Raw genomic sequence first — 16452 nt, 5'->3', positions numbered from 1 at the left:
TTGAATGGGTACAGAGATTCCAAAGGCAACACCATTAAACACAAATTGCTGTGGGGGAAGGTTGCAAATCTGAAAGAAACGCTTCCTAAAGTCCATGTTGTACATACACTTGGACACCAGCGCATTGGAATACACGTTGCTGGAAATACTTTGGCTGATGAAGCCGCAAAATCGGCAGTGGCGGTTGCCACTGTGGCCGCAGTAACTCGTTCGAGTTCCAAACCAGACACAGAGATTTTGGCTGCCATAAAAGCTACGGCTGATGGCACGCCATTTCCCCAGACACAGAGATTTTGGCTGCCATAAAAGCTACGGCTGATGGCACGCCATTTCCTAAAGGATTCCCTTCTAAATATAGTTACTGTATGGGTGGTATGCTTAACGCTGTTGTTAAAATTCCAGGCGTTGGTGTACGTGAAATGCCCAATAAAGTTGAGAGACCTCGATTAATATCTGCAGCACATGAGGGGGCGGCATCTGCACATGCTGGTGTGGCTGCCACGATTTCACTTTTACAGGCTCGTTACTGGTGGCCTGGTCTCTATAAAGAGACAAAGCAGTATGTCCTTTGTTGTGACGTCTGTCAACAAATTAAAGCTTCGACGGCTAGACGCCTGCAGCAGACGCCCCTTCTGATTTCAAATAAACCTTTACAGTGTGTGTACTTGGACCACTGTGGTCCGCTGACACCAGATAGTGCATACAAATATATATTGGTTGCTGTAGATTCGTGCTCCAGATTTGTGTGGGTCTGGCCACAGCGCTCGGCTGACGCTCAGACTTATTAAAGATTTGCACATCTTTGTAGATACATTTGCAGTTGCGGCTTTTCATTCGGACCAGGGCCCTGCTTTTGCCTCTAAGGCATTCAGGGACACCATGGCTTCGTTGGGGGTCCAACTCTAGTTCTCGTCTCCATTTCATCCCAAGGGAAATTCTGTCGTGGAGCGTTTAAATCGTGATTTAAAGCAATCCTTAACGGCCAGAGTTATAGGTACGGGTCGTAGCTGGCTAGCCCACCTGTATGGAGTACAGAGCGCACTTAATAACTTGCCTAGAAGGTCCCTCGGGGGTCGTACTTCATATGAGTGCCTGTTTGGAACACGAATGTATGTTCCTGATCTAGATGGTCCTGGTGTGGAGGCGGCAGATACGCCCTTTGACATAAATGATCGTGTCACTGTTTTACAGGATTTACAACAATTCCGTGAAGGTAACTCTTCTGTGAGTGCTGCCTCCACAGGAATTAGGGATGAGCCAGTAACATCTACTGGTTGGATACCCAGGATTGGGGATCTTGTGCGTGAAAAGTTCGCAGTGAAGAAAGAATTTGGTTCTTCTTATCGAGCACCAGTCCTTGTGTTAGGGGTTAGCGGCACGAGAACTGTAATTTTACCGCCGCTGCATGGGGCCAAGGGGAATCGCTTTGTTTCCATTGATAATGTCAAATTACAACATGTGGCCGATTCTGCACAGCAGACCAAGAGGGACACCCAGTAGTTCCGGAATCCCTCTCACTACTGGGGACGAAGTCCCGCTGCAGGTGATTTGCACCGATGCGGTTTCCTCTCCGAGCTTGGGGAGGGTGGATGATGATCTTGCGATTGTTCCACAGACGACGATTAATTTGGAATCTTTTGATCAAGTTGCTGTACGTTCTAATGATATTTCTGAACATGTGGTTTATAGCGTGCCAAGGCGAGAACCACCATCTGCTTCTTTGTTCACGGTTGCACCTTTTGCAAGAACTGCCTCTGGCTGCTTCAACGACACTGATGATGCCGTGTCAGACTCCACGTCCTCTCTATCTTCAGTCCGGGGTCCACGTAAGCTGCTGTGTTGGCTTAAACACACATATTTTGTTTTTCCTTGGAACTATTTGTGGCTTTTTATGACTGTAATGACTCTTTTCTTGTGGTTGGGATTTGTGGTTACTTTTTTTTTGGTAATACATGGTCATTTTCTTCCTGAACGATCTGACATTGTGCACGTGGAGACGGTGTTGAAACCACATTTTTCATCTCATATGGTTCGAAGAGACTTGTCCTATGTGAACATTTCTGCAGTACCGATTCCGGATGGGATTGTGTGGGATAAAGTGATTTTGATATATATGGTCCCACTGAATTGATTCAAATACCGTATGTTCTCAAGTTATCAATGAATGATATAGTTATTCCAGGCATCGTTTCTGATGATTGGGATGTGAAGACAGTAGATTCTATGCTGACAGAATTGCAATTTATACTGTCTATGACGATGAAGATGCTTACCTATTTAGAGATAATCATGGTGACATGTTTTGCTACAATTATTATGGACACCAATTTATTCATAAAGCTAGTGGCCCTAAGTCGAAATTTGAGTATATGCAATGGGAACATTGCCCGACTCCTCCACAGGGGAGTTCTAAAACGTATTATGATAAATTTGAACGATTGGCAGCGATATGTTAATGCTACGTTTAGTGAGTTTACACACTGGTTCCAGAATGGTACGCTTAACACTTCATTGATACATCCGGGCGGGTGGTTATTGTGGCCCATGGACACTAATCGGTGTCATCAGCGTTTTGTCACCTCTTCAGGGGGGTTCAGGACTAGTAGGGCAGACCCTCGCTACATATCACCAGAACATGCTGATATCATTACTACATACAGCGTGGGGAAGCTTTGTCAGCAATGGTTGAAGTCATCCACGCTGGATGCAGTTAAGTCACATCTCACGTTACTGTCTAATGATACTGACTTACAAGATTTTTTGTCAGGACCACGAATGCCGCGGAAGAAGCATTTTCTATATGAAACATATAATGAGATTTGGAAGCTTTCACAACAAGAGGCAGCGGCCCGGTTGAGACAAATTGATCAGGAAAATTTGATACAGGCTTTGTCTGTTGTGGATAATGGGATACATACCCTTTCAGACCGTGTTTATACAATTGACAACATTGTTTCCTCTGCTATAGACATTATTAAATTGGATATGTCTTCTTTATATCATGGGCAGAGTCAGACACGGTCCATCATGCAGCTGGGTTGGACTCTTCAGACCTTGAAGGCAGGTCGCGTTCCATGGCAGCACATTCGTGCCAGGGAGATATTTATTTCCTTTAATTTGACTTGTCAACAACAGCTGATGGCTAAAAAGGAAGCGACATATGTTATGTTAAACATTGAGAGATTTGGAGAAACTGCCTTTTAAGGTTGCTGAGATTCCGTCAGCTGAGTGGTTGATTCATGGGGTGATTAATCTGCCTATCTCCACTCTGCAATTTACTTCTTGTTTAAAGCACATTCCGGTGGGTAGATATGAACGGTTGGGAGACAGTTACATACACGAGGTGTGGGAGCTTCCCTTTCTATACAGATGTATTAAAGGTTTGAGGGAGGTTTTTCTTAGCGGTAGCGACAGCGAAACTTCTGTCAGCCATTCCATGGTTTGTAAACAGCTGTCCTTGCACGGGGCATGTAATGCCTCAATTGCTAACTTAGCTTGTTATCTGAAGGGAGTTCCAGTCCCAGTAATTAAAAACACTTTCCAGGTGCTTTCTAACGGCAGTTACGTTATTCTTAACAGTGAGCCCTGTTGTGGCATGCTTGCCGGAATAGTTTACGTAGTCATTGTCACCAAGGCCGTTACATGCTGCGGGAATGTGTTGTTTCCCCCCCACTCAAATTAGGGAGGTAGCGGACATCTGGCCTCATATTGCTACTTCCAAGGTAAATTTCGACAAGTTGAGTCGACTAAAGGCTCTATTGTTTCAAAAGCATGTGGCCCTTACATCTGCTAGCGAGACCTACGCACTTCAGGTGGCAAGGTCATCGGCGGAAATACAGTCCCTTTTGAATACTAACTTTCCAAGTCACTTTGGTGAACTCGTGGGACGTATATTTAATGCGTCCAGCACTGCTGGAATTGCACATTTTTTCAAAGCCGTTGGTATTGGTTTTGCTCACACCTTCTCTTCTATATTCGGTTTAATACCTTCGGCTATTCACTCTATTTTTGGAAGCATTTTTGGGGGTTTCCCGATTACTTTGGCTTTATTGGCTGGGGTTTTGCTGTTGCTGCTGTTCTTCCGCAATGGCTGTCCCGCCGCGACGAGATCCCATATTGGTGCTCCCGTCAGCGCAGCTGTGTCGTGAACGCATGATGCAGCATTTTGGAGCGACACTCCTGGGACAATTGGAGTGTGACTGGTCTCTGACATTCCGGCCAGTTTTGGATTGTGTGCAACCCGTGTTTCGGTGCCTTTGGTGCTCGTTTGAACATGCACTGGCTTTCTGTCTCCCACTGCAGCGCCCCTCAGTGGTCGATACTGATCTGTTGATGTTCCTGATTAGGGCTCATTCCCAGACTTGTGCACTACGGTTGCGTTTGCTTCGTGAGGCAGTTTATGAGATTCCCTTCCTGGAGGAAGATGGTGTTGTCTAATTCATAGGCCCTGCACGGGGTGCCGCCCTGGATGGTTTTTGGGCTTTGGAACACACCTGCTCCATGATACTTTTTGGCGTGGAGCTTCCGATATTGACATATATCGAAGTGGAGGAACTCCTGTTTTCTATTGCTTCTGTCGGACAATTGGATTTTTTTTTTACATACAAATTGGCATTATGTTGAATTTGGTTTTATCGTCACATGCTTCACAAATTTATGACTTTGTTGTCCTCTGATCTTGTCGAAATATATGTATTATTTTAATCCGGGGCATACTTTTATATTATTGGAACCACTTGCTACCGACAAGGGGAGGGTGTAGTGTGATCAGTTTTACGTATCCTTTGCACATTAGCTTTAGGCCTTTATGCATTTTGCCCTGGATGTATTTTATTCTTTTGCTCACAGCTTAGAGCCTCTGTGCACTTTGCTGTAGATGCTTTTATTCGGCTTCGTACTGTTATTTTTCAGATAGCCAGTTCTGCTGTCTTGTTTTATTTTTTGTATCACACTGTTTAGCCTACTTCAGCACTGGAATTCTCCATAAACACATTCCTGTTCACTCTGTGCTTCAGTCAAGCATACAGTCTGGTACATTGCCGATAGACGTGGTAGGAGTTTAGTCTTTGGCATTACTGGTAAGGGACATTTTGTGATCACGCTGACATGTTAGATATAAAAACACTTCCTTGTCCCAATACACGCAAGAGGGAGATTCCAACCAGGGAACCACAACTAGACGCCGACTGCCTCGTTGCAGATGCTGAACCAGATCACAGGCCTTTGCTCAGGTATGAGGGCTGATGTCTCCCAAGGGATTCAGAAAGGCAAGTTAGAAGCTTAAAATGCTGTGCTCGAAATAGAACTAGCTGAGGGAGAGTAGAAATTGTTAAACACCATGATAGCGTTGTTCTTATGTTTCACTCTCCTCATGACTATTTCAATCCTACTGTGTTGTATGGTTCTGGTTATTGCGGCTCACGCCTTATTATCTAAAATACAGTTGTTTTATTAAAACATTATATAAAACTTATACTGCCTTTGTCATTTGTATATGAGATCATACTGTAAATGAGAGAGTTGGTTTGGATCTGAGTGACCACGACTTCCCTGAGAAGTTCCACAGATGTCATGCGCTCGGCTGCCCAATCATCTCTTCCCTTTTGGAGAAATGAGGCACTGCTAGTTAGCCGGAGCAAAACCGGGTTTAGGGTGACAGAGGTCCTTCCAAGTGGGTCAGACTCAGTCCCCCACACTGTGAACGATCCTGCTGCCTAGAAATCCAGTAGTCTCATTTAGGATAATGAGAGCCCACGCGACAACGGCGTGCGAGTGTGTGAATGTGTGAGGGTGCGCGAGTGTCTGAGTGTGCACTAGTATCTAAGTGTCTCAGTGTGTGCGAGTGTCTGAGTGTGTGTGACTGAGTGTGCTCGATTGTCTGAGTTTGCACTAGTATGCGAGTGTCTGAATGCATGTGAGTGTCTGTACGCGTGAGTGTCTGAGTGTCCGAGTGCATGCAAGTGTGTGCGAGTGTCTGAGTGTGCATGAGTGTTTGTGTGCACGAGTGTCTAAGTGTCTGAGTGTACGTGTGAGTGTCTGTGTGCGAGTATGCGTGAGTGTCTGAGTATGTGCGAGTGTCTGAGTGTGCGCTAATGTCTAAGTGTCGGAGTGTGCACGAGTGTCTTAGTGTCTGAGTGTGCGTGAGTGTCTGAGTGTGCGCGAGTGAGTGTGCGCAAGTGTCTGAGTGAGCGTGAGTGTCTGAGTGAGCGTGAGTGCCTGAGTGTGTGCGAGTGTCTGTGTGTGTGTGAGTGAGTGTACGCGCAAGTGTCTGAGTGTGCGCTAGTTTCTAATTGTCTGAGTGTGCGCGAGTGCCTGAGGGTGCACTAGTGTCTGAGTGCATGCACAAGTGTGCGCGAGTGTCTGAGTGTGCGTGAGTGCCTGAGTGCGCACGAGTGTCTGAGAATGCGCTAGTGTCTAAGTGTCTGTGTGCGAGTTTCTTAGTGTCTGAGTGTGCGTGAGTGTCTTAGTGTCTGATTGTGTATGAATTTCTGAGTGTGCTTGAGTATCTGAGTGTGCGCGAGTGTCTGAGTGTGTGCGTGTCTGAGTGTGAGTGAGTATCTGAGTGTATTAGTGTGCACGAGTGTCTGAGTGTGCGCGAGTATCTAAGTGTCTGAGTGTGCAGGAGTGTCTGTGTGCGTGCAAGTGTCTGAGTGTGCATGAGTGCGTGCAAGTGTCCGAGTGTGCACAAGTGTCTGAGTTTGTGCGAGTATGCGCGAGTGTCTGTGCACTAGTGTCCAAGTGTCTGAGTGTGCACAAGTGTCTTAGTGTTTCAGTGTCTGAGTGTGCTCGAGTGTCTGAGTGTGCTCGATTGTCTGAGTGTGCACTAGTATCTAAGTGTCTGAGTGTGTGTGAGTGTCTGGGTGCGTGTCTGAGTGTACACATAAGTTTCTGACTGTGTGTGAGTGTGTGAGTGTGTCTGAGTGTGCAGGAGTATCTGAGTGCGTGCAAGTGTCTGAGTGTGCTTGAGTGTCTGAGTGCATGCGAGTGTCTGAGTGTGTGAGTGCGTGCAAGTGTCCGAGTGTGTGTATCTGAGTGTGCACTAGTATCTAATGAGTGTGCGTGAGTGTCTGAGTGTGCCCAAGTGTCTGAGTGCGTGCGCGATTGTCTGAGTGTGCGTGAATGCCTGAGTGCGCACGAGTGTCTGAGAATGCGCTAGTGTCTAAATGTCTGTGTGCGAGTTTCTTAGTGTCTGAGTGTGCGTGAGTGTCTTAGTGTCTGATTGCGTATGAATTTCTGAGTGTGCGTTAGTATCTGAGTGTGCGCGAGTGTGTGAGAGTGTCTGAGTGTGAGTGAGTATCTGAGTGTATTAGTGTGCATGAGTGTCTGAGTGTGCGTTAGTGTCTGAGTACACGCAATTGTCTGAGTGTCTGAGTGTGCTCGAGTGTCTGAGTGTGCACTAGTATCTAAGTGTCTGAGTGTGTGTGAGTGTCTGGGTGCGTGTCTGAGTGTACACGCAAGTGTCTGAGTGTGTGTTAGTGTGTGAGTGTGCGTGAGTGTCTGAGTGTGCACTAGTATCTAAGTGTCTGAGTGTGCAGGAGTGTCTGAGTGCGTGCGAGTGTCTGAGTGTCTGAGTGTGCATAAGTGTCTGAGTGCATGCGAGTGTCTGAGTGTGTGAGTGCGTGCAAGTGTCCGAGTGTGCGCAAGTGTCTAAGTGTGAGCGAGTATGCGCGAGTGTCTGTGCACTAGTGTCTGAGTGTGCACAAGTGTCTTAGGCGGTCATTCTGACCGCGGCGGGCGGCGGTCGGCGCCCGCCATGCGGTTACCGCCCGCCATGCGGTTACCGCTGAATGACCGCCCCGCGGTCAAAAGACCGCGGCGGCCATTCCAACTTTCCCGCTGGGCCGGCGGGCGACCGCCAAAAGGCCGCCCGCTGGCCCAGTTGGAAAGACCCTGCAATGAGGAAGCCGGCTCCGAATGGAGCCGGCGGAGTTGCAGGGGTGCGACGGGTGCAGTGGCACCCGTTGCGATTTTCACTGTCTGCTAAGCAGACAGTGAAAATCTGTATGGGGCCCTGTGAGGGGGCCCCTGCACTGCCCATGCCAGTGGCATGGGCAGTGCAGGGGCCCCCAGGGGCCCCACGACACCCGTTCCCGCCATCGTGGTTCTGGCGGTGAAGACCGCCAGAAACAGGCTGGCGGGAAGGGGGTCGGAATCCCCGCGGCGGTGCTGCAAGCAGCACCGCCTTGGAGGATTCCATGGGCCAGGGGAAAACCGGCGGGAAAACGCCGGTTCCCCGTTTCTGACCGCGGCTTTACCGCCGCGGTCAGAATAGCCCAGGAAGCACCGCCATCCTGTTGGCGGTGCTTCCGCTGCCCTCCGCCCTGGCAGTCATGGACCACCACGGTCGGAATGACCCCCTTAGTGTCTGAGTGTCTGAGTGTGCTCGAGTGTCTGAGTGTGTACTAGTATCTAAGTGTCTGAGTGTGTGCGAGTGTCTGAGTGCGTGTGAGTGTCTGAGTGTGTGCGAGTGTCTTAGTGTCTGAGAGTGTGCAAATGTCTGAGTGTACGTGAATTTCTGAGTGTGCGTTAGTATATGAGTATGCACAAGTGTCTGAGTGTCTGAGTGTGCCCGAGTGTCTGAGTGTGCACAAGTATCTAAGTGTCTGAGTGTGTATGAGTGTCTGGGTGCGTGTCTGAGTGTACACACAAGTGTCTGAGTGTGTGTGAGTGTCTGAGTGTGCCCGAGTGTCTGAGTGTGCACAAGTGTCTGAGTGTCTGAGTGTGCTCGAGTGTCTGAGTGTGTACTAGTATCTAAGTGTCTGAGTGTGTGCGAGTGTCTTAGGGCCAGATGTAGCAAACTTTTGCAAGTCCCAAATGGCCCGAATCGCAATTTGCGACCCTGCAAATTCGGAAATGGGATGCAAAAACCCCATTTCCGAATTGCAAATTGCGACGCGAGCCATTACCGACTCGCAAAATTTGGGACCCCATAGTGCGAACCGCAAATAGGAAGTCGCAATTTGCGAGTCGCAAACCATATGAAAAAGTCACTCGCAAATTGCGACTAGTCGCAAAAAGACCATTTTGCACACCCAATTTACTACTAACTCAGAGCAGGTGGTAACCAGAACCAAAGTATAAAAGGAGAACCTGGGTTACTCAAAATGGCGGAGATATATGTGATAGCAAGGAGGAGGAGAGTCCACGCCGCACAGCAGAGGAGCAGGAGGAGCCAGAGACAGGAGAGGATATACAGAACCAGGCAGACACTTTTCCAACAAACAGAGGAGGAGATATGTGATAAATACAGACTCAGCAGTCCAGCAATATTAGAATTAATTGATCAACTCAATCCGCAGCTGCAACGCCAGACTGTGCGCGGCAGCGCCATCCCCACTCATGTGCAAGTGCTATGCTCACTGCACCTCTTGGCTTCGGGTAGCTATCAGGGGGTCATTGCTGTGGCAGGTGGGGTATCCCAAAGTGCTCTTTCACGGTTCTTCAGATGTTTCTTATATGCCATACTCACACACATGTCCAGATACATCTACCTACCCAGGAATGAGGCAGAAATCAACAGCACCAAGTTGGAATTCTACAGGATTGCCAACTTCCCTCATGTAATAGGGTGTGTAGACGGGACACCTATACAAATATGCCCTCCTGCAAATCTGGAATATCTGTTCCGCAATCGGAAGTGTACACACTCACTGAACATCCAGGTGGTATGTGACACCCATTATGTCATCACTGACATGGTAGCCAAATTTCCAGGGAGTACACATGACTCTTACATTTTCAGGCACAGTGGGATACACCAACGCCTAGAACATGGGGAGTTTGGAGACGGATATCTCTTAGGTATTGCTGAATACACCCTGAAGCCATACACACAGGTCACTGTAGAAACCATCCATGCCCTGCTAACATTGTCCATTTATGCCAAACAGGTGACAGTGCATATGCGCTATGACCATGGATCCTTACCCCGTACTTAACACCCAGCAATGAGAATGAGAGGCGATATAACAGTGAACATAGGAGGACCCGAAATGTCATAGAGAGGACCTTTGGACTGTTAAAGGCAAGATTCCGATGCCTCCACAGAAGTGGAGGTGCGCTCCAGTATGCCCCAATAACAGCATTCAAGATAGTTGGCGCATGCCATATACTGCACAACATTGCCACCAAACGTGGGCTACATCTCACCCCTGAAGACCCAGATCCGGAGGATGACGAGCAAGAGCTACCACATCGCCATCATGGGATAGAAGCTTTGCAAATCAAGGCAGACAGAGACGGGACCACATTGCAAACCAATACTTTGGAAGGTACGTGCTAACTGTCACCACACACACTAATGTCACACACAAAGAGCCCAGTTGTGAAGTGGAACAAACAAGAACTTTTATTAAGTAAACCTAAGTAATGATGAACTGAACTTTTGTGAAGGGGCTTTAAATGTCCACCTGCAATGACACATTCACCTCATGTGCCTCAAGTGTCCTGCAGTGCATAGGCTCAACTCCTCCACCTGGGACGCCCAGCATGGCTAGTGCTCGGTGTGTCAGCAGACCCCTGACGTGCACTGCCACTCCTCAAGACTCGTGTGTCCGTGGCAGATGCACTGCTGAAGGTGGACCCCTCCTCACTATCCTGAGGTGTCTCTGCCGTGCCCCTAGCCACCTGTCTTGCCTCCAGCATGTCCACAGCGTGGCTGATGCGACCCAGTCCCCGAGCCACATCCCCTGCAAAGTGGCCCAAGTCCACCTGCAAACTAACTATACGGCGTGACAGCCCTGTGGTATTGACTGCCAGGCGGACGATTGATACAGCCATGCGGTCCAACCGGTGTACAAGTTGCTGCTCAAGGCGCCTTGCACTCTCTCTCTCTGACACTAGTTCTGTCACGAGTTGACGTATGGAGAATGCAAGGTTACCGACATTATCGTTCAGTCGTGTGAACTGTGTGTTCACCTGTGCGAGCCCTGTGGTGAAATTACGCTCCATACGTTGGATTGCCCCTGATATAACTCTCATCTGCCTTGTTTGCAGGCGCTGACCACTTATGAGGGCTGCCTCCTCGGCGGACATAGAAGAGTTACCTACATCCTCCAGGGACACTGCTGGGACATGGACTCTGCGTCTGCGACGCGGTGGAGCTTCAGGGTCCTGCTGTTTGACACTGTGGCTGGGACCAGATGCTGTGTCGATATCCACAATGTCCATTGGTGCAGCTGGAGGGGACTGTGGTTGGGTGGTGCTGGGCCCTGCAGTGGCTGCTTCGGACTCCTATGCTGCCTGTTGGCTGCTCTCTGCACCCTGGACGGACTGGCTGGTGGGGGTGTCTTGTGGGAGACCTGTGGGACATAGGGAACACATTGTCAGTATCTAACATCTATTGTATGCCTCCTAATAAACTGTTGCCTATCAGCTGACTACTGTACTACATTGCCCATAATGCACCATTCTGGTGGTTGCAGGTCTGGAATGGAGCTAGTTTGGTTGTGCATGCTTCTGTGTACTGGGTGGGTGGGAGTATGGCAGACATGGGTGTACATGCATGTTTCATGGTACTCACTTGTTGATGTCCCTTGCGCTGACGTGTCCAGCACTCCCATTCCAGCCACTGCCTCAGGCTCAAGGGTCTGTTCCACGAGTCCCTCCATGGGTGTGGGTGGTGGGACGGTGGATGGGCCTCCTCCTGTGCCCCTCATCTCCTGGAGGCGCTCTGCCACCCTCTCCTTGGTCCTGGAGCGCAGGTCATACCATCTCTTTTTAATCTCCTCTAAACTCCTGTGGCTCACCCCTATGGCGTTGACCTTCTCCTGGATGTCATCCCAGATCCTCCTTTTCTCCGTGTCTGGCACACTCAGGGCAGCCCTTCCGAATAGCTGGTCATGGTGCTGGCAGCATTCGTCTGTCAGCACCTCAAGTTCCTTTTCTGAAAACTTCAGTTTTCTCTTCCTGCCAGAGTCTTCCATTCTTGCTGCTGTTCCTCCAGGTGGTTGCTCAGCAGTTAGAAAAGGGTGTGGTCCTCCCTCCTCCCAGGTGTATTTACCTTCCTGGCTGTGATGTCATCAGCAAGAGCCAGGAAATGTTTTCCAAACTGTTATGCTGCACCTGAATGCAATTTGCAGAACAGTCACAATTTGCAACACCCACTCGCAATTTGCGTGTCCGTTTTTAGCGAGGTCACAAAAAGCGACCTCGCAAACAGTGGACTCGCAATCTGCGGTGCGACTTCATTTGCGAGTCGCAAATTGAAGTCATTGCTTCCTACATCTGGCCCTTAGTGTCTGAGAGTGTGCAAATGTCTGAGTGCACGTGAATTTCTGAGTGTGCGTTAGTGTCTGAGTGTACGGGAGTGTGTGCGAGTGTCTTAGTGTGTGACACAGTCTGAGTGCGTGCGAGTGTCTGAGTGCGTGCGAGTGTCTGAGTGCTCACGAGTGTCAGAGTGTGTACGAGAGTCTGAGTGCGTGCGAGTGTCTAAGCGTGAGTGTGAGGGTGCACGAGTGTCCACTTGCTACCACTTTTTGGTCACTGTTTTTGCTGGTTTTTAAACTCTGCTCACTTTACCACTGCTAACCAGTGCTAAAGTGCATATGCTCTCTCCCTTTAAACATGGTAACATTGGATCATACCCAATTGGACTATTTAATTTACTCATAAGTCCCTAGTACTGTGCACTATATGTGCCCAGGGCCTATAGATTAAATGCTACTAGTGGACCTGCAGCACTGGTTGTGCCACCCACTTCCTTTACCTTGTCTCAGGCCAGCCATTGCAAGGCCTGTGTGTTCTGTATCACTGCCACTTCAACTTGGCATTTAAAAGTTTCTGCCAAGCCTAAAACTCCCCTTTTTCTACATATAAGACACCCCAAGATATGCCCTAGGTAACCCTTAGGGCAGGGTGCTGTGTAGGCCAAAGGCAGGACATGTACCTATGTAGTTTACATGTCCTGGTAGTGTAAAACTCCCAAATTAATTTTTACACTGCTGTGAGGCCTGCTCCCTTCATAGGCTAACATTGGGGCTGTCCTCATATATTGTTTGAGTGGTAGCTGCTGATCTGAAAGGAGTAGGAAGGTCACATTTAGTATAGCCAGAATGGTGATATAAAATCCTGCTGACTGGTGAAGTTGGATTTAATATTACTATTTTAGAAATATCACTTTTAGAAAGTGAGCATTTCTCTGCACTTAAATCTTTCTGTGCCTTACAATCCACGTCTGTCTGGGTTTAGTTGACAGCTCCTTGTGCATTCACTCAGACACCCCCCAAACACAGGATACTCAACCTCACTTGCATACATCTGCATTTTGAATGGGTCTTCCTGGGCTGGGAGGGTGGAGGGCCTGCTCTCACACAAAGGACTGCCACACCCCCTACTGGGACCCCGGCAGATAGGATTGAACTGAAAGGGGACATGGTGCGCTTCTAAGCCACTCTTTGAAGTCTCCCTCACTGACCCTGGCGGAAACCGCCAACAGAGACCGCCACATTAACACTCCGACTGCCAAGGCGGGACAAACAAACAGCGTGGCGGTCACCGGCAACAGACAGACGGGAGTCAATGTACCTCCCACCCTATCACAACCCACCAATCCGCCACATTTTCCGGGGCGGTAGCCCCGCCGATAAAAACACGGCGGAAACAGACATTTCAAACAGAAAACGCTCACCTCCATACACCCCACGAGGAATCTGGACAGCATGGAACCCCGAACTACACATCCTACCAGCTATTGTATTCCTGCTCCTCTACCAGGAGCACGAACGCCGGCGCAGAAGACTACGGTGAGCACTGCACCTACGACACAGGGGAGGGGGGAGGAGAAAATATTACGGGCACACATACGCTACACACCCACCACCACCCTCACCCACTACAACACACACATCAATGCATAGCAATACATCACTGTTACAAACCCCAAACCCCCCGGAAGAATGCAAAGACAAAATGAAATGATCATAAACAGTTGAATATATTGTATTATCGGCATATAAAAATATCACACATTTAAAACTAATATATACATAAATATTAAAAGTCCGATAATTTTAGCAGTCATTGTCCGTGGACCACTGGGCCCAAATCACATGGGCAAGGCCCACACAGGATACCTGACACCAACGGAGAGAACACTGCAGGGGCATCAGATAGAAAAACTACAGGCACCTCAGGGGGAAGGGAAGGGTGGGCACCTCAGCCACATGAGTACACAACGCCAAATCCACGAGGGGCCTCCATGGCCACTGTCCCATCCTGGGGAGTGCAAAGCCACAGTCTCTCAAGTCCATACAGTGGGTGGTTTGCCCACTGTACCATCCTGGGGAGTGCAAAGCCACAGTCTCTCAAGTCCATACAGTGGGTGGCTTGCCCACTGTACCATCCTGGGGAGTCCAAAGCCACAGTCTCTCAAGTCCATACAGTGGGTGCCTTGCCCACTGTACCATCCTGGGGAGTGCAAAGCCACAGTCTCTCAAGTCCATACAGTGGGTGGCTTGCCCACTGTACCATCCTGGGGAGTGCAAAGCCACAGTCTCTCAAGTCCATACAGTGGGTGGCTTGCCCACTGTACCATCCTGGGGAGTGCAAAGCCACAGTCTTTCAAGTCTCTACAGTGGGTGGTTTGCCCACTGTACCATCCTGGGGAGTGCAAAGCCACAGTCTCTCAAGTGGATGACAGTGTCCACTGGTTCTGGAGGGGGACTGGTGCCCAGAGTGCTTCATGCAGCCCTGCCCGACACAGATGCGGCACTGCCCCTTCCGCCAATGGGCCAGCGGTGCTTGAGATGAAGGGCCCAGTTCAGCGGTGCTTGAGACGGCGGTGCCCAGCGGAGCGGTGCTTGAGATGAAGGGCCCAGCGGAGCAGTGCTTGAGATGAAGGGCCCAGTGCAGCAGTGCTTGAGATGAAGGGCCCAGTTCAGCGGTGCTTGAGACGGCGGTGCCCAGCGGAGCGGTGCTTGAGATGAAGGGCCCAGCGGAGCGGTGCTTGAGATGAAGGGCCCAGTTGCTTGCCTTGGTGTTCCTTGCCCTGTTCAGCGGTGCTTGCCTTGGCGGTCCTTGCCCTGTTCAGCGGTGCTTGCCTTGGCGGTCCTTGCCCTGTTCAGCGGTCCTTGCCCTGTTCAGCGGTGCTTGAGTTGGCGCTCCTTCATTGCCCAGCTGGGCTGTGGCTGGCGCTCCTTCATTGCCCAGCTGGGCTGTGGCTGGCGGGGCCCTCCTGGGCAGCTGGGCTGTGGCTGGCGGGGCCCTCCTGGGCAGCTGGGCTGTGGCTGGCGGGGCCCTCCTGGGCAGCTGGCTTGCTGCCGGACTTGTCGGGCGTGCTGCCCTTCCCACCCTTCCCTGGTCGTCTGTGGCCCTTTCCCACCTTTGGCGGTGTGCCAGGTGGCACCCCACTTACAGACAGAGCCAGGGTAGGGATTTTGGTCCCTGGTGTCCTTGGCCTCTCGCGCCGGGCACTGGTGATCTTTGGGTGTTTTTCCGGGGGTGGGCTGGCCGTGCCTTGGCTCCTAGCAGAACTAGTTGCCCTTGAGGGTTGGGGACTCCACAGTCCTTGGACAACAGTCTTGGTAGGTCCTGGTTTGGTGGTGGCTGAGGTGCTGATTGCAGTCTTATTCGATGGACGGGGTGGGGGACTTGTTGGAAAGAGGTCAAGTTTGGAAAGGAAAATCAATTTGGAAAGAGAGGGACGGCTAGGTGTAGTGGGTATGGGAGTGGAGGAAGAGGATGTGGTTGTAGGAGTGTGAAGTCTGGTGTCTTTGGGTGCAGGTGCTTGGGCTGGAGGCTGTCGTGAGGTGGATGGCTGTTGGGTGAGTGGCTGCCTGCGTTTGTGTGGTTTGCAAGAGGGGGTGACAGACACACTGGGAGAGGACACAGGGGACGTGTAAATGGTAGTGGGGGTGGTGACTGCACGTGTGCGGAGTGTTCTGGTGGGTGTGCTGGTGATGGACGTAGTGGCTGAAGATGTTGTGCATGCAAGTGTGAGTGGAGACGTCACAGGGAGGGAGGAGGGAGACGAGGAGGAGGGGGACACAGTGGAGGCAGTGGGTGTTGGTGTGTCTGCATGTGGATGTTGCTTGTGTGAATGCTTGTGTGATGTGTGGTGCTTATGTCTGGATGAGCTTCCCTTGGGTGTTGAGGTGTGTGCAGGCTGGTCTGTAGGTGTGTCTGGGATAGGCAGAGGTACAGGGGATTGGGTCTGGGTGGAGGAAGTTGGAGGGGGGAGGCTAGAGACAGGGACAATTACTGTCGTCAGTGCTGAGGCCAGAGCGTTGAACGATCGCTGATGGGCAGCCTGACCCGAATGAATGCCCTCCAGGTATGCATTACTCCGGTGCACCTCCCTTTCTACACCCTGGATGGCATTCAAAAGGGTAGACTGCCCAACAATGATGGTCCTCAGGAGGTCAATGACCTCCTCACTGAGGGCAGCAAGGGTGACAGGAGCAGGGCCTGAGGTGCCTGGGGCGAAGGAGATGCCCCCCTTCCTGGGTGAGCGGG

This window comes from Pleurodeles waltl, chromosome 3_1, assembly GCF_031143425.1.
Source record: "Pleurodeles waltl isolate 20211129_DDA chromosome 3_1, aPleWal1.hap1.20221129, whole genome shotgun sequence".
In the NCBI taxonomy this organism is placed as follows: Eukaryota; Metazoa; Chordata; class Amphibia; order Caudata; family Salamandridae; genus Pleurodeles; species Pleurodeles waltl.
Note: the sequence above shows the minus strand (reverse complement) of the source record.